Source organism: Sciurus vulgaris, assembly GCF_902686455.1.
Source record: "Sciurus vulgaris genome assembly, chromosome: 1".
NCBI classification, from domain to species: Eukaryota; Metazoa; Chordata; class Mammalia; order Rodentia; family Sciuridae; genus Sciurus; species Sciurus vulgaris.
In genome coordinates this window covers 176,121,674-176,139,961 of record NC_136461.1, presented here as the reverse complement: position 1 = coordinate 176,139,961, position 18,288 = coordinate 176,121,674, and the positions used below count along the sequence as shown (strand labels likewise).

Below are 18,288 nucleotides of genomic sequence, written 5' to 3'. Positions count from 1 at the left end.
TGACTCCTGTTTATTTTTCCTGGATATTATTTCTGAATGTCTTTTGTGAATATAAAACTCCATGAACTGAAAAGTTAAGAACTAGTACCCTAGATCAGGCCTTTCTCCAATTCCTTTATGACCTGAAATGACCAGGGAATATGTTTTGAAGAGCAGGGAACACCCTCTATAGAAAGGGAATAAGTGGATTCTGTTTACAAACATTCCTGGCTTTGTATTTAGAGACCAGAATCCTGGCTTCCTGTTGGGCTATTCTCTTCTAGAAATGAGATTGCTTCACCAGTTTTGTCCACCTTTTCCAGAAAGATCTGATATTAATAGTTTTCTCTAGAAGACTTCTCTTTTCAAGGTATAAATTCTTATTTTAGTTAAATATCTGGGATAAAATTGAAAATGGTTGAAACACTGTCTTTTAATCTCTGCCACCCTTGAAATTCTCTCTGTGAGTTAGAATGTACCTATTAACCTGTAGGGAACAGGTAGTTAATCTTATTAAATGTGCGATTGCTTCAGGCTTTTGTGTAGTAGGACTTGAGTTTTTTGAAAACTGTACTTTCAATGTGTAATTTCCCACCCTCAAAGAAAACATCTCACATCTCTCTCCTCTTAGGAAAATGCTATTTCTTTAGCTCACATGCTGCTTTCTGGTTTTTGGTTTTTTTTTTTTTCCCTTCTAGCTTGGACAATTCTGAACCTTTTAACTCTCATTTTTGTTTCTGTGATGGTTACTTTCTGGAAACAGGGCTATGAAAATGTTTAATATGAAAAATGATCAGGAGAATTAATACTTGACCAGCAACATAAAACAGAACCACCCGGAAGAGAGAATGAAAGTGGTTTGGAAAAGCTTATGGCAGAAATGTCTGTGGTAATCATCTTTTGGTTTATATCACTCAGTTCACAGGCTGCGTGATAAGGATTTGAGAAGAGCGTTATGTAAAAGGTGCATCTAATTTAGCTTTACGACCTTCAAGGTGCTCCATGGTCTTATTACTATCCTTAGAAGGGCTTAGTGGCCCCATCACCTGTTGGCTTAGGTATGAACTTTCTCTGTGGTTCTGCTTCCCTCTCAAGACTCATGTCCCTGTGTCTCCTGTGGACTCCTCTTCAGATCAGCTCCATCAGATTGCCTCAGCTTCCCTGATACAGCCCACACTTTCCTACTGGGCATTTGCTCACAGAATTCCTTCCATCTGGAATGACCTTCCCTTTCATCTCTACATGGAGAAATATTATCAAGACCAATTGAAATTCCCCCTCTTCATGAAGTTCTTTCTGATTTCTCCAAAACACTTACTTCATCACTTCTTTGAAATCCAAGCAATTTGTTTATGACAGTTGCTTTCTATTTATTTTGTCATAGAGTTAACAGTTGTTGCTTTCATTTATGTCCTTGTGACCCATTCATGGGGTATAAATGGAATGACTCTATCTCCAAATTTTGTTGAAACAATTCCTATTTTCCTGGGAAGTTTATACCTGTTGTCTCAGCATCCTGTCTGGTTAACATCCCCCTTCACTCTCAAAGGTATCCTGATTTAAATTAAACGTGTGGTAAATTAAACGGTCACCTTTGAAATAAGCAAATGGAGGATCAGGACTCCATCATAGACATCTTTGATTCTCTGATTACTTGGGGTGGTATAACTCATGTGGTGAGCTAAGGAATAATCAGAAAAGAAACAGCCTTTTTCTGGGGCAGGGACCACTTTGTCTTGACCTCAGGAAATAACTTGAAGAGAGTAGTCTTGATTCCTCTCAGACGTTTTCCTGTTGGCTCTGCCAGGGAAGCTCTTCTTTTCTTCTCAGAAGGCTGGGTTCCCTGAGGATTTAACAAATAATCCCTCCCCACTGGGGGGCTGTGGGCACTGGGTCCCTTCCATACTAGTACAGTGAGCATGTCAAAGGAGTCTACTTGGGTATTATGCAGAACATTTAGCACACATGGGGAAGGGACTTTGTTTACTTATTATTTCTTTATTTTCAATTCCTTTTTATTTAAAAAATTTTTTGTACAGAAGAGTTGACAGGATAGTAAAGAATAACAGCCTCTCCGTGACAAAAGAGTACGCTCACATCTCCTTCATATTGCTGGGTTTGTTTTCTCTTTTGTCCACTCCATGTATCAACCCATAGGTGTAAGCTTGTGTTTAAGGAAGATTCACCCATGAACATTCACATTCTCTTCCTGAACCACTTGAGTAGCACTGGATGACATCATGATACTTTACCCCAAAAATCATCTGAAATGTAGTCCATATTCAAATTTCCTCAGAAAGCTTTTTGGATCCAGATTCCACTGAATTTATTAGATCTCTTAAATCTCTTTGGATCTAGCACATTCCTCTGCTTGTTTTTTGTTTTTTTTTTTAATGTCTCATGATGTATTATGGGTTAGAGGTGGAGGCAGTGACCCATTAATATGTAATATTTGATATCCTTTCCTTCTCCCTACTCCAGGAAGAATTCTGCTTTTACCTACTGAGCCTCTTCCTCCTTCCTTATCCTCTAAAGAGAGATGATCTTTACCATATTTTCTCTCTGATTTTTATCATTCAACCATGAGGAAACTGGAGATGAGTTAAAGGGTGGGGGAGGTGTTGGAGGGAGAGGTGTGTCAGGCAGTGATCCTGGACTTCAGAAAGGCCATGGTTCTTCCTGTGTCCCCCTTCCCCAACCCAGCTGCTCTAAGACTTGTGGGGTTTGGAAAGGTGTGGAAGGAGCATTTAAGAAGCACTGCTCTGGGCTATGTATTAGATCCTCTTTGGTACGTGTTATGGTTTGGATGTGAGATGTCCCCTAAAAGCTTACATGTGAGTCAATGCAGGAAGTTTCAGAGGAAAAATGATTGAGTTTTACGAGTCTTAACTCAGTGAATTAATCCCCAATGGGATTAACTGGGTGTGGCTGGAGGAGGGGGAATTGGGACGTGCCTATGGGGTATATATTTTGTATCTGGAGCGTGGAGACTCTCTGCTTCCTAATGATGCTGCTGCCCTCTGCCACTCTTTTCTGCCATGATGTTCTGCCCCACTTGAGCCCCGAGGAATGGAGCTGGCCTTCTATGGACTAAGACCTCTGAAACCGTGAGCCCTCAAATGAACTTTTCCTCTTCTATAATTGTGCTGGTCAGACCATTTTAGTCACAGCCACAAAAAAACTGACTCAAACAGGGTGCGTTGAGAAGCAGAAAAGATTATGCTTACTTACTAGTTCCTTTTGGACTGTGGATCCCTGAGTGTGACCCCCCACCTTGGGATGTCTAGACCCCAAGGACAGCCAGCAGTGAGTCTGACCATGTACACTCCTTTCTCCTCAAAGGAGAAAGCATCAATGTCCACAGGGAGACAGAGCTTTCTTAGGGCTCTGGTCTGAAGCCTTAGGAAGTCTTAAGAGGATTTTAGCAGCTCACAGAGCTTTATCATCCAAACTGGAACACTTGGGATGGTAAAATATTTATAGAGAAGATGATTATAATAGTGTAATACAAGTAATTGTTCCAGGGCAATAGGCTTAAGCCAGAATAATGTCCAAAGCCAAATGTTCATCCTGGTTATCTACTCTTATTGTTTGAACTTCAACTTATCCTGTACAAATAGATAAAACTTACAGGTAAATGGAATAGAAAAATGCATGCATGTCTCCTTCTGCACATGAATATTAGACGGGTCCAGATGAAAGTGTGATGCAAAAGCAGCAATTTCACTTGGTTCAACCTAAAACAAGATGACATCCATAATGATCTCAAAAATTTTGATCTGTCTGCTATTATTTCTTTAAGTGGTAACTTCTTTGAGAATAAGGAAATTCATTTTTTATTCTATTTATTTTTGTTACCTCCTTTATGCATTCATTCATCAAATTTTTATTGAGCACCTATAAGAAGTAGGTGGTGTGCTAGATTTTGAGGATAGATCAGTGGCATAGAAAGGGTGTCCAGTACCCAATGTAATATAATTGTGTCCTTTCCCCCATTTCAGCTAGAATTTTCCTATAAGCAGATAAGCACAGTAGGTTCATATTTGTTATTTGAGTTTGAAAAAATAATCTAAAATGCAAGTCCAAGTACAAAATCGGCCTGCTGCTATTCCTGTGGCACCTTCACAAATTGACACCTATAGGAATATGTCTCCTGCACCCCTTCTACTATACTTTAAGGATCCATGTGCTTCAGAGACATAATTTTTGCCGACACAAAGCTCAAAGTCTAGTAAAAATGACATGGAAGGTGCATGACACATCATAGTTGCTCTGATTTAAATCTCTTCAGGGCACAACTAAGGTGCAAGGCAGACAGTGGCTCTTCTATGATCTTGGTAGGAATTAGCAGAAAACTATCCATGGAGAAAGGGAGGCTGGAGCTACCAGGCACTGATTAAGTGCTAGGTGCTGTGTTAGCTCCAGGGGATATTCCACGGAGGTGAGTATCCACCGAGGGTGATGAGCTCTGAAATAATAACATAGTCATCAATATAGAGCCATCCGTTATGATAAATGCAATGGAGGAAAAGAATAGTGGGCTACAGAGTCACTGGCAGAAGGACCAGATTTCCTTTTAGGGAGAAATACTTCTAAGGGAGTCACATTGAGCCCCAAAACTTGTTTGCCCAAACAATGAGTTCAAGTCAGGCCAGGGGAAGATAGTTGAGAAGAGGCCTCCCCAGTTCAGTAATGACTTTGCTCAGGAAGGAAGTAGAACCTACAGTGGGCTGGGCCAGCTGGAGATGAGCAATGGAGGAGGAGGATGGTGTCAGGTGAAGAGAAACAAGGGACAGATCACAAGGACCCAGGGGAAGGAGTTTTTATCCTGAAAGAAGCAAAATTAAAAGACAGACCCTTTTGCGGGTGTGATGGGGAGGAGTTGTGGGTTAGGGCACAAAGACCTGAATATTGTGGTAAGTGGAAAACTGTAAGCAATTTTGTAAAGCATGGGGCATGTGGAAGCACACCACGCTGAATATGGGGTTCTTCCTACAAGCAATAGGGAGACTTTGAAGAGTGGCTATAATCAGGGTGACATATCAAATATGTATTTGAGAAAGATAAATCACAAAGATGGATAAATTCATTGAACACATTGAAGCCTGGAAGATCTTGAAATTTTTCAGTAAATAGAGGATGAAGGCTTGACCTAAGGCAGTGGCAACAAGAAGGAAGATTTAGGAGACAAAGATGCTCTGTAGACACAATCCATGGGCGCTGGTTATTGGTAAGATGAGGAGAAGGATTTCATGATGTCCGGGCTCCTGGCTTGTGTGATGAGTGGAAAGCAGCAGGTAGAGGAGGGGCAGGTGTGAGCAAGGGATGATGACTTAGATTTGTCCCTAGTAAGTGCTAAGGGCTTGCGGGAGAGCCCGCCTGATGTTACGGAAGTAACTGGGAAGTTAATGTTTTCTGAAGTTGATGAAGTTCTCTCTGGATATTTTTCACATGTTAACATGGTATCTATTGAGAGAGTTGGAAGCACGCAAACTATTTATAAAGAAGTACTTGCATTTCATCACTGACAGATTGCTTTATAGAATTACTCATAACAGGCTTATTTTTTGGTGTTCAAGAGACATTCAGCTTTGTCAGTTTTGAAAATTTGTTATTTCTGGCATGTTTAGATGGTGGGTTTTCAAAAACTGTAAAATATTACCATTGGCCTTGCTGTGTTCTCTTCGCTTCCCGGTTTTCCCATGAAACATTCAAGTTCAACATCTGGTTTTTTTCTTTCTAAGGACTCTGGGGGAAGAAGCAACAAAGATTAGACTTTGCACTTGACAGATGGTCCAGTTGGGATAGTTTCATCCAAAGCTGAGTCCAAAGCAGAGTGAAGCCGCCGTGACAGGAGCTGCTCTGTGTAATGTTATAGGGGAGCCCCTTGGGAGGGTCCCTTTTATGGATGGGCACATGGAATAGCCTATGTGTATAGTCCCATCTGAGGCAGGGATGCACCAAGGCTGCGCCAAGGGCCAGGAGGGCAAGATCTGCACGGTGCTTCTTTCTGTTCTTTGTCAGTCCCGAACCCTGTTGGCTGATCATGGTAGTTCTTCCATCTTTACTTCATTTTTCAATGTCAAATCCTTGGATTCTGAACTTGAAAATCCCTTTCCCAGCTTGAAGGTCATATATTCTTAGAGCTGGAAGGAACCTCAATAATTATCTTTTCCCAACACTCCTGGCACTTTTGCAGTTGGGATTTTTCTCATTTGGAAAGCGGTTAAGCGGCGTGGTCATGGTCATCCAGCTGGCTCATTACTGCCCTCTCTGACCCAATTGGACTCCCTTTTCAAAATGGTAGGGATGGCAATCTCTCTCCTCTGTTTATTGTGTTATTTGTCAGAAGTTAAGAGTTTTCCTTCACTTGATAAAGCCTCTCGAAAATAATTTGGCTCATTTGAAGGAAGAAAACACATGTTTTCCTCTGAAAACTTATTTTTGTTTCTTTCCAAATGAGTTTTTGTTCTAACCCCCTGTGAGCTTCCCCTTTATTCTAAGAGGACTTTCACAGCACAGCATGACATCTCTCTAATGGCTGAGCTGCCTCTTGGTTATGGTAAAACCCCATGTAGCTTAGAGGAGGGCACTTCCTCTCCAGTCAGGAGAGGCTAGGAACAGATGCTAGAATTGTTTGGCACCACCGCTGGGACTTTAGGTGGGAGGCCATAGTAGAAATTTCCTGAGAAGCAGCTGTGTATTCAGATGGACTTTCAATAGGATCCTTGATTCTTCAAATTAAGAATTTCATACCTCTGTTGGTCCTAGGACTGAGTACCCCATAACTCCTGGCCCCATGGGACTTGGCTACCACTGGTAGGCACGTGATACTTGGAGCACTGGCCCAGTTAAGGGAGAGAATGGGAGATTTTGAAAGGGGTTGTGAGTGAGAGGAGGAAAGAACCCACATGGTGCTTACCATTAGCTTTCTTGCATCGGTGAGAAAGGATTCAAGAATTCTTTCCTTAGGAATCACAATGTCTACGCGGTCCTAGCTTTTTCTCTATCCTTCCCCTTAACACGGAATCATTCTGGCCCTGGTGTGTGTGCAGGGGTGGTGGGTATTCCTCCAGCTCTTTGTGACATCCATGCTCTGACACATTAAGGGCCTGGCTTACAGGATCAAAAGCCTTTTCTTTGTTCCTGCTAGAAACTTTTTTCTAAGGCAGTAAACACAGGCTGATCCACTTCTGGAACAGTGGAAGGTCTCAGAAGATAAGACGAGGGGGAGAAACATCAATTAGTAGCTCTCAAGAGAATCCCACCTTTGGAAGAGCTCAGTTAAAGAAAAGCAGGGACTGTTTAGTGAGGTGCTCTAGGTAGGAGCTGTTTCTGAGAGCAGATGAGAGCTGCTGTCTGAGCTAAGCACACTGAATGAGGAGGAGCTGGATCCTGGTGGATTTTGCTCAGGTCTTGGCAATAAATACTCAGATTTCTTGCTACAGTAAAACTTAATTCTTTTTCCCCACATTTTATTGGTGTGTTAGTTGTTCAAAATGGTGAGATTTATTGTTACATATTAGTACATGCACATATTTTAACAGTATTCTATTATATATGCTGCTGATATCCCTCCCTAGCACCTCCCCCTCCTTTCCCTCCTCCCCTCTTTCCTCCATTCTACTGATTTCCCATTGATTTTCATGAGATTTCCCCTCCCCACCTTTCTTTTTCCTTTTTCCTCTCTAGTTTCCACATGAGAGAAAACATACTACCCTTGACCTTCGGAGTTTGGTTTTTTTGGTCTAATAGACTATTCTCAAGTTTTATCCTTTCTCCTGCAAGTGACATACGTTCATTTTGCTTTATGGCTGAATAAAACTTCCTTGTGTATATATTTTGCATTTTCTTTATCCATTTGTCCATTGATGGGGAATTGGTTCCGTCGTTTGGCTATTGTGAACTGTAGCAACGCTTAATTCTGCATCAAGACAATCACAGAGACTGGGCGCTCAGGGACCCAGCTGCACGTTCTCTGTTCATCCTTTGAGACCCACTCTGCTCCTTCCCCACGCTGCTCTGGGTCCCGGGAGGCTCGCCTCCTTGAACTACATACACCAATTGGCCTCCCTGTCCTTTGGCTTCTGGTTGGATTGACCCGTGGAGGCCCCCATGTCACCACCCCATGGTGGTTTCCTTAACCTGCCCACACCTTCTAAACAGTCCCCTTCCTTAAAGTTCCCTCATGAGTGCGTCATCTCTTCCTGCTGTGACCCTGAATTAATGCATCTTCTAATCCTATCTGCCCCTTTTACAGATGAGGGATCTGGGTCACAGAGAGGACTTTTCCAGGGGTCTCTCTTTACTCCTCATTTTCCAACCATTTTTCAGTCTCTAAAAACTGAAAATCATGAGGTTTTGAAATGCCGGATTGGGGATTAGGAACCTTTGACACTAGGGTTCTCTGTCCTAGTGGGATGAGAGGTTTCTGAGAAACTTAAATTTATCAAAAAACTCTCTTTAAACATATTTTAATAGGAAAAAAATAGTTAGCAAAGACCCCTCTGGGAGGACACTGCTCTCCCCTTGGTAGTGGAAAGTCAGAAATGCCTTCTTCCTCCAGAGAGGAAGTGCCAGGGCTGGGGCTTGGTACAGGAATGTGGGCTGATTCGTCCCCCACTCTGCCCAATGCCTTTGGGTACCCATTTCCCCACCCAATATATGGGGAGTACGAATGTGTGGTCATGCCTCTTACCATGTGAGTGAATACGGTGTTTGTGTGTGTGTGTTTGTGTGTCTGTGTGTATGTGAGAGAGAGAAAGAGAGAGAAACTTGCATTCTTTTCTTAATTTTGCAAAGTTCTCTAAAGAGTCTCTGTGCCTGTGTGAAATCACCGTTCTGTGTGCATGAAGTGAAGCCCCTGATGGTTTCTGTCAGTAATCCATTGGATGACTGAGAAAGGAATGTGGGTCTTAGGCTGAAATCTGTTGCTGACACCTATTCCTAAGATTTTCTTGCCACCATCAATACTTAGGTAAAGATGCCATAAGCTCAGGAAAAAAGTCCCAAAGATAATACTTGAGCATTCTTTTGTTTTGTTTCTATTTTGGGTACTGGGGATTGAACTCAGGGGCGCTCAACCACTGAGCCACATCCCCAGCCTTATTTTGTCTTTTATTTAGAGACAGGTTTTCACTGAGTTCCTTAGTGCCTTGCCATTGCTGAGCCTGGCTTTGGACTCTTGATCCTCCTGCCTTAGCCTTCTGAGCCACTGGGATTATAGGCATATACCACCTCACAAGGCTACTTGAGCATTCTTGTAAGAAATGCCATGTCATTAACCCTTTTGGTGGCATAGAGGACAATACAGTATGAACACAATTAATTGGGCTACCTAACCAATTTATTTCACTTGCATTTTCATGTTTTCCATTTGATGGAAAATAAAAACACCATGTCTAAAAAAAGTAATAAGTATAGCATAAAAATATTGTCTTGGCCTTCTATCGCATTTCAGTGAATGGTGACAATCAATGAAACATGGTACTGAAGTGAGATGCTTATGAAATTATCAGTATGAATCGAATCCTGAGTTGGAAAGCAAAGGATTGAGGGATGGACTTCCTCATTTTTCACTCACTGAGGACTTAAGTATCTTCTGTGTGACCACTGCTGGGCTGGGCATGGAGAGTGCAGCTGTGGACAGAGATGATCCCTTGTCACAGGGGAGACCAGACAGATTGAGTAATGGGTCGCAGGTAGGATGTTACAAAAGGAAAAGCACAGGCCTTCTGGGCATGTGCACAGGGGAGCCCAGCCGACAAGGGCAGCAGCTGATCTGCTCTGGGGTGGAGAGCAGAAGGCTGAGCGGTAGTGAGCCAGGTGGAGGAGATGGGGAAGGAGGAAAGCCCGGGCTGGCGTAGTGAGTCGCCATGGGAACTGGGAGGCGCAGGAGCAGCTGGAGGCCAGAGAGTGGTAGGGGAATGAGCCGCGAGGTTGTGAAGAAGGTGGCCACCAGGAGAGGGCGGGCCTTCTGATCATGACAAGGCGTTTGTCCTTCATCTACAGGGTAAGAGGAGACCTGGTCGTTAATTTTAGTATTATATCTAATAAACTTTCATAATTTCAAAAATAAATAAAGGGTAAGAGGAAATCGTGGAAGGGGTTTCAGGAGAAGAGTGTCACGTTCAAGTTTTAGAATTATCACTCTGGCTGCTGGCAAAAATGAAGTGCGGTGGATCACAGGCAGATGAGGGCACTGCGGCGGGGTCACACGCGGCGGGTTGGAGGGGTAGAAGCTGGGCTGCCAGGAATCCTAGAGCAGGTGTCAGTCCCTCCACTGATTGCATTCTTCAGATGCTATATCCTTAGTGCCTGATGATCTAAGATAATAATTTTTTTTTGTTTTTATTTTGACAGAGTGACTTCTAACTTGAACCCTCAGTTGGCTGTGAGAGATCCACCATCAGGTAAATAAAGAACAAACTTTTTTTTCAGATTTATACTTTTCTCCCCAGTCCCCCAGGATCTAAATGCAATGTTATATTTAACCCTTTTCATACCCATATGAGTGAGGTGCTGTTTTAGATCTATCCTATCCATGTGAAATCAAGGGCACCAAGAAGTTAGGCAATTTGATGAACGCACACAAAGTTATTCATCTCACCCTAAATTCTAATAACAAAATAAAAAGGAAGGGAATCTAAATATTCAACAGTAGCCAAATTTATTAAAGCAATTATGGTACATTCATTTAATGGAGATATTTTGATAACATTCTGCGTTGAATTAAGAAGTTTCTTTGCTGGGTGCTGCGCTCACACCTGTAATCCCAGTGGCTTGGGAGGCTGAGATGGGAGGATTGCAAGTTCAAGGCTAGCCTCCACAATTTAAGGAGGTCCTAAGCAACTTTGTGAGACCCTATCTCAAAATAAAAAATAAAAGGGGCTGGGGATGTGGCTCAGGGATAAAGCACCCCTGGATTCAATCCCTGGTACAAAAAAAAAAAGTTGTTTTTCTTTTATTCCTAATTTACTAAAAATTCTTATCAAAGATGCATGTTGAATTTTATTAAATATTTTTCTGATCATTTACTGAGATGATCAAATGACTTGTATTCTTTAATCTTTTAAGCATTTTTTTACATTTATTAATTTTTAAAAAATTAAGCTAACTTGCAATGATGAGATATAACCAACTTGCTCATGATACATTATCTTTTCTATATTGAGATATATATCTATATGTAGTTTGCTAAACTGTAGTCATAAGTGAGATTGAACTAAAAATTTCTTTCTGTTTTTTTTCCTTATCAGGGAATGATTTTCAAAATATTGGAATTACTTGGTATTTGACTATATGGTGGAACTTGACAGTAAAACTGGGCCCAATGTTTTCACTAACAGATTTTGTTTATGATTTTCTTTGTATTTTCTCTTAAGTCAGTTTTGTTGTTATGCTTTTGATTTTTTGGATATGTGCTCAAGAGGGGAATTTCTGGGACTTAGGATCTATGGTGTGCTTTAGAAGATACTATCAAACAGTTTTCTGAGATAGTTGGATCAATTTCAAAACTTACGCTTCAACCAGGAGTGCATGAGTGTTCTGCTTCCTCCATGTAATTTCCAATACCAGGTATTTTCTGCTTTCTTTTTTCATTGAAACACTTCTTGTGGATATGTAGTAGTATAATATCCTGGTTTTAATTTGCATTTCCCTATAGATTAATGTGGCTGGGAATCTTTTTGTTTATGAACTGACCACTTAGATACCTTGTTTTGTGAAAAGCTCTTTCAAATATTTTCAAAAATGTAAAAAAATTGACTTGTCTTTCTCATTAAATCATCTTTTTAATTTAATTGTAGACATTTAAATGACTTATATTCTGGACATAAGACCTCAGTAGGATATACATATTGCAAATATCTTCCCTTTTTCTATGATTTCCCTTTTTTACTCTATTTCTAAGGAACCAAAAGTCCTTTAAAATAGTGTGAAGGATCAGTTTTTTCCTTTGCAGTTAGTAGTATTATGTCTTATTTAAAAAGTCTTAGTCTTATTTCAAGATAACAAAGATATTTTATGCTTTCTTCTGAGAGTTTTGTTATTTTACCCTTACATTTTAATCTATAATTCATGCAGAATCAATTTCTTTATACATGGTCTGACATAGAGAATCAAGATTAATTTTTTTTTCTATATGAATAGCCAGTGGACCAAGTCCATTTTTTTGCCAAGACACTATTTATCATATTCATTTATTTCGGTTAGTTTTTCTGAGTTATAATTAACACCTAGTAAAATTCACTCTCTTAAAATTCAGGGTTTGAAAAATTTCAGCAAATGTATACAGTGTTGCAACTCTCACCACAGTCAAGATGGAGACTATGGGGACTGTGTGTGAGGCAATGGGTTCCATCCTTAGCATCACATGAAAATAAATAAATAAAATAAAGGTAATGTGTCCATCTACAACTAAAAAAAGATGTAGAATATGCCCAATACCTGAAAAGTGCTCCTTAATGCTCATTCCATTCTCCCCTAGCTTCAGCCGTCGAGAACCATGATCTGATTTGTTCCTCCATTTTTCCTTTTTTGTCCCAGAATATATAAGTGGAATTGTGCAGTATATAGTCTTTTATTTTAACTTCTTCCACTTCACATACATTTGTTGAGATTCACCTATGTTGTAAATACCAATAGTTTGTTCCTTCAGAGTCTCAAGTACAAATCCACTCTGTTGATGAACCATGGTTCACTGATCCCTTCCCCAATTAATAAATGTTTGGGTTACTTACAGTGTTTGGCTACTGTGGATCAAGCTGCTATAAATATTCATGAACAGGCCTCTGTGTGGACATGTGTCTTCATTTCCCTTAAACTCAGAAACAGGTACGCCTCTTCTTCCAATCACTCTTTTACCAGGAGTGGATTTGTTGCATCACATTGGAACTGTAGTAAGGACATGTTTAACATTATTTTTTAAAAAAATCCCTAAACTCTTCCCATAGTGGCCATGACATTTTACATTACAATCAGCAATATATGAAAGCTTTTGTTCCTCCACAGCCTCTCCAACTCTTGGAGTTATGAGTCTTTGTAATTTTAGCAATTAAAATTAGTTTTTAATGTTATACCATTATAGTTTCAATTTCACACAAAATGGTATTGAGCATCTCAGTGAACTGTTTGTTCAAATCATTCACCTGTTTTTAAAATTATGTCTTCATGTTATGGAGCTTCTACAGGATGTATTCTGTATGCAAACCCTTTGACAAATATGTGCTTTGCAAATCCCTTTTCTCAGTCCTCAGCTTGTTTGTTCATGTTCTAAAAAAGTGTTATTCAAAGAGCAATAGTCTAAAAATTTTGATAAAGTTCACTTTATAATTTTTTTTAGGGAGGAATAGTTGTGTGTCCTAAGAAATTCTTGCTAAAACCATTAGTACAAAGATTTTACCTTTTTTCTAGAAATTTTGTAGTGTTAAGTTATACAATTAGTTGATTTATTTTGTGGTGATTTTGTATCTTGTGTGAAGAAATGGCCAAAGTTCACTTTTTATATGGATGACTGAACTTTCTAGTCCTCCATGCTAAAAATCTATCCTTTCCCTCTTTTAATCACTTTGCACCTCTCTGTTACTCTACTTCCTCCGGAACTCTAATAACAAGCATATCAAACTTTTTGTAGACTAGTACTGTACTAGGGCTTTTTTTTTTTTTTTTTAAGTTCTCATTTCCCTTTGGATTTCAGTGTGGATAATTTCTATTGACTATTTTTAAGTTTGTTGACGCCTTTCTTAACTGTTCCTGTCTCCTGATCTGACTATCAAAGAAATTCTTCACTTCTGATATTGCCTTTTTACTTCTAGAATTTATATTTGATTCTTTCCTATAGTTTCCCTCTCTCTACTGAGACTCTTCATCTTTTCTTGCAATTTATCCTTTTATTTTCTGTAAGAGCCTTTTATATATTAATCATGATTATTTTAAAGTCTCTGGTTCTTTCACTAGCTGGGGCCTCTCTTTGTTTAGTTCTGTTGATTGTTTGATCTTGACAATGAGTTGGTTTTTATTTTCCTTGTTTTTTTGAGTACTTTGTAATTTTAATTGAATGTTAGATACTGTTTATAGAAGAACTATGGTTTCTTTTCTCTTTTTTATTCGTTCTTTTAAGTTATACATGACAGTAGAATATATGTTGACATATCATACATACATGGAATCTAACTTCCCATTCTTGTGGTTATACATGATGTGAATACACTGGTTGTGTATTCATATATGAGCATAGGAAAGTTATGTCTGACTCATTCTTCTATTTCCCATTCCCATCCCTACCCCCTGTTCAATCTGGTGTACCTATAATCCTCCCTCTCTGCCCCATCTGCCCCCTGCCTATTGAGAGTCAGCATCCACATATCAGAGAGAATATTCTACCTTTGGTTTTTGGGGATTGGCTTATTTCATTTAGCATGCTAGTCTCCAGTTCCATACATTAATTTCACTCTTCTTTATGGCTGAGTAATATTCCATTATGTCTATACACCACATTTTCTTTATCCATTCATCTGTTGAAGGGCACCTATGTTGGTTCCATAGCTTAGCTATTGAGAATTGAGCTGTTATGAACATTGATGTGGCCATATCACTATAGTATACTGATTTTAAGTCCTATGGGTATAAACCAAGGATTGGGATAACTGGGTTAAATGGTGGTTCCATTCCAAGTTTGCTGAGGAATCTCCATATGGCTTTCCAGAGCAGTTGCACCAATTTGCATTCCCACCAGTAATATATGAGTGAACCTTTTCCCCCGCATCCTTGCCAACATTTATTGTTACTTGTATTCTTGATGATTGCCATTCTGACTGAAGTGAAATGCAATCTCAGTATTTGTTTTAATTTGCATTTCTCTAATTGCTAGTGATGTTGAATATCTCTTCATCATATTTCTTCTTCTGTGAAGTGTCTGTTCAATTCCCTTGCTCATTTATTGATTGCGCTATTTGGGTTTTATTGGTGTTAAATTTTTTGAGTTGTTTATATGTCCTGGAGATTAGTGCTCTATCTGAGGTACAGGTGGCAAAGATTTTCTTCCATTCTGTAGGCTCTCTCTTTATGGACTACTGATTAATAAAATAAATAATGAATATACCTCTCTTTCTTTAAGGCCGTTGATCTGAGAGGCCAAGTCAATCTTATTGGTGTTTAACGATGTTATTTATTAGTGGTGAGTTTGGGTGGGGTTGGGCTCCTAAGTTCTGTAGTTAACTAAAGTGTTGTGAAGTGTATGTCAAGTTTCTCCAGTGAGTTACCTTATGCCGACTTTGCTTAGGTGTGACAAACTGTCAGTGTTCTAGTTCCGTCCTCAGCGTCCAGATGACCTTCCACAGCTGCTCCAGAGGTGAACTTTCTCCGTATTTGCACTCGTCTCTTAGCAATTGACTGCTCTTGGTCATTCCTCAGTGCAAAGCTGAGGAAATGGTTTCTCAGTTCTCCTGGTCTAACGTCAGTCTTAGGCCTTTTATATCTGGGCCTTGGGACTGAGCTTTGTCAGTTTCCTGCTTGTTAAAGTGGCCAATCTCTGTCTTCTATCTGTGGAGGATCCTGGGTGGGAGAGAGTTTCTTGCTCCTCTCTCAGTGATAAGAGTCTTCCTGTTAATGACAGTGCAGGATTCTGGACCTGAGAGTTTCTTGTTCTTCCCTTGGGACAGATGGCAGACTTTTGCTTCTATCCCTTTCCAAGAACCAAAGGATCATTGTTCAGAAATAGTAACTGGGGAGATTTTCTGCTCCTTGTCCAGTGGTTGAAAGCTGTGGTTTAATCTGAAATAAAATTCTGAGAAATGGATGGAATTTCTTGCCTGTGTCCCACTAAAGGAAGCATTCTCCAGTCCTTGACCCTGCCCTTAGTCTTTCTCATGAGCTCCCATTTGCAGACAAGTGGGAAGAAAAGCTTTTCTCAAACCGACTCTGGACTCATCTTACATTTCTGAGGCTCCCAGGGATTCTGTACTGCCGTGCTAGTCCACACTTGCCTTTTAAAAGCTCGTTCAAAGTTTAGCTGTTTTCTTATCCCTGCATTTATGCAGGGCTACCTCTTCTTACTGTGCCCTGCCAGAAGTGACAGTGTATGTGTCCTGTTTCTTCTTGGAGAGGCATATCACTATTTGTGAATTAGTTCACCTGGTTGCCTTGAGGCCTTAGCTTTCTGACTGGCTTCACACAAGTTATGATTTTGTTGATTATGTAGCTTTTTCTTGTTGTTGGGATGGGAGTGATGTTCTCGGTGGCTTTCTACAGTGTAAGAGGATGCCAAACGGTGTTGTAGCATTTTAAGAGTCACTGGTATTAAAGGAAAATTTTGGTGCAAATAAATTTGCCAGTCAGAAATGAATAAAAGTGGAACCAAAAGAAAGTAGAAAATCAGAATCTAAAACTTAGTAGGAAAATGGAGAAGATTAGAATTTTATTCTTTTCTTGGATTGGCTATATTTGACATTCTTTTCTTTCTTATATGTGTTTCTTTTTTAAATTTATTTTTATCGTAAACAAATGGGATACATGTTGTTTCTGATTGTACATGAAGTAGAGGCATACCATTTTTGTAATCATACATCTACACAGGGTAATGGTGTTTGATTCATTCTGTTATTTTTCCTTCCCCCCCACCCCTCTTTTCCCTCTATAGAGTCCTTCCTTCCTCCATTCTTGCCCCCTTCCAACCCCCCATTATGTGTCATGATCCGCTTATCAGCAAGATCATTCATCCTTTGGTATTTTGAGATTGGCTTATCTCACTTAGCATGATATTCTCCAATTTCATCCATTTGCCTGCGAATGCCATAATTTTATTATTCTTTATAGCTGAGTAATATTCCATTGTGTATATATATATCACAGTTTCTTCATCCATTCATCCATTGAAGGACATCTAGGTTGGTTCCACAATCTGGCTATTGTGAATTGAGCAGCTATGAACATTGATGTGGCTGTATCTCTGTAGTATGCTGATTTTAAGTCCTTTGGGTATAGGCCAAGGAGTGGGATAGCTGGGTCAAATGGTGGTTCCCTTATACGTGTTTTAAATATTTTTATTGATGCATTATAGTTGTACTTAACAGTGTGATTTGTTGTTTACATATTTGTTCATGTACATGTTATAACAATACAATTTGGCCAATCATTCCCCAGTCTTTTTTTTTTTTTTTTCTCCTTCCAGGCAAATACATGCCTTAGTGGCTGAAACTGAACGGTAGAATATCTTTTTTTTTTTTTTTCTCCCCCATTTGTGGTACTGGGGATTGAACCCAGGACCTTGTGCATGCAAGGCATGCACTTTACCAACTGAGCTAGATCCCCAGCCGAACAAGAGAATATCTTCATCTGAGGTCTAGGGTGAGGAGCAGAGGAAGACTTGCTTCTCCCTGACAGAATTGCCTTCATGAGAGGGAGAAGAAAAAGATGAGGAGACAGCCGAACAGGGACTCCGGAGACGTTCCCAGCTTTTCAGAGGAGGAGTGTCAAATGAAGGATCAGAAAGAGGACCACTGAGGGCTGTGGAACTAAGGGGTGTATCATACTAATTCCAGACAGATCCTCAGGGTTCCCTGCCATCTCAGGAGTGGTCCCCTTGACTTCCAGCTTGGATGTACTTAACCTTCAATGTCACTATTACTCCTGTGATGGTCTTGGGTCCAGTAGCATCAGCATCCCCTGAGAGCTTGTTAGAAATGCAGAATCGTGGTTCCCAGCTCAGACCTGATGAATCCAAATTTGCATTTTAACAAGATTGATAAGAGTGATTCTTGTGCACTTCAATGGCTGAGAAGCAATGTTTTACATAATCACGGTTTCTATTTTTTTTTTGTAGTCAACTCTACTTTAAATAATGAGATTAAAATCCTTCCTATCAAAATATTGTGAAGGTAACTCTAAGGATACCCTGAGGTACAAGGCACAAAATTAAGGAATTTAAATGTATTTTATAGCTAAATTATTCAACTTAGTTTAATTGAACAATTAGCATGGTTATGAATATTTAAGGCTGATTTTTTAATTTCCTCTTTGAGCTTTGTATTCCTAGCACTCTAAATCCTTGACTCTTTCTTCTAGCAGTGATTTTTCTGGTGTTTCCTCTTATAAAAGGATTTCTTAGACCTGTTGTTAGGGTCTGAATGCCCATCCAATCCCCTACCCCCAATTTACATGCTGAAACCCCAAAGTGATGGTATTAAGAGTTGAGGGTCTTTGCGAGGTGATTTGTAGGAGTCTCTTAGCCACGTCCTGCGTGGATGAGAAAAGGGTTAACTGCCGGAGGACGATGTTGCCTATCAATCAATCGATTACCCATAAACTGATCTA

At 39.9% G+C, this 18,288-nt stretch overlaps 1 protein-coding gene across 2 annotated transcripts in view; it reads left to right on the top strand.

Annotated features, from left to right (window-relative positions):
• The first annotated feature begins 10,346 nt into the window (after window positions 1-10,346).
• The window catches only part of NCALD (neurocalcin delta), a 364,457-nt gene continuing 356,515 nt past the window's right edge, over window positions 10,347-18,288 (top strand). Inside the window, exon 1 of one of the 2 annotated variants that reach the window (XM_079108706.1) lies at window positions 10,347-10,391. The gene's annotated coding sequence lies outside the window, so the exon portion shown is untranslated. The remainder of the gene's footprint in view (window positions 10,392-18,288) is intronic. The other variant, XM_079108707.1, reaches the window with a different exon arrangement.